The 421-nt window shown below is 34.9% G+C and overlaps 1 protein-coding gene across 1 annotated transcript in view; it reads right to left on the bottom strand.

Moving 5' to 3' along the window:
- Window positions 1-6: 6 nt before the first annotated feature.
- Window positions 7-421, bottom strand: part of LOC107579549 (serine/threonine-protein kinase WNK1-like) — a gene marked incomplete at its 5' end in the record, with an annotated part of 3,659 nt that continues 3,244 nt past the window's right edge. The window contains one exon of the mRNA XM_016265369.1: window positions 7-421. This exon is cut by the window's right edge and continues 932 nt beyond it.

Genomic DNA, 421 nt, shown 5'->3' with positions numbered 1-421 from the left:
AGAAAAAATGGTTTGGGGGAGTGATATCAACAAACTGGTTGAGGTGCTGTAGTTTAATACTGTACTTCTGTGTTGCTGCAGTCAAATGCACCATATTAAATATTTTCGCAACAAAATTGGTCACTGCTCAAAATCAAGTATTTCATTTACTACAGCATAGGCTGTAATGGTTGTGTGCCATTTTAAAGACAGGGGAAGACATAATCCTCTGGTTTAAGGCTAGCGTCATTCAAATTGAAAACAACATGATTGTTTGAAGAAATATGCCTTCATCAATATGCATACAAGATGCTCACCCTTAACCAAATTAAGCCTTCTATCCACTTACATACAAAAAAGGTGTGGACAGGGAATAGTGGTGACTGTCTATATAAGATGCACTGTATTATTGTAAGTTCATCATAAATGATATTTAAAAAAA

Source organism: Sinocyclocheilus grahami, unplaced genomic scaffold (genome assembly GCF_001515645.1).
Source record: "Sinocyclocheilus grahami isolate Dianchi unplaced genomic scaffold, SAMN03320097.WGS_v1.1 scaffold18073.1, whole genome shotgun sequence".
NCBI classification, from domain to species: Eukaryota; Metazoa; Chordata; class Actinopteri; order Cypriniformes; family Cyprinidae; genus Sinocyclocheilus; species Sinocyclocheilus grahami.
The sequence above is the reverse complement of the archived record's forward strand: the minus strand, read 5'-3'. Positions and strand labels throughout refer to the sequence as shown.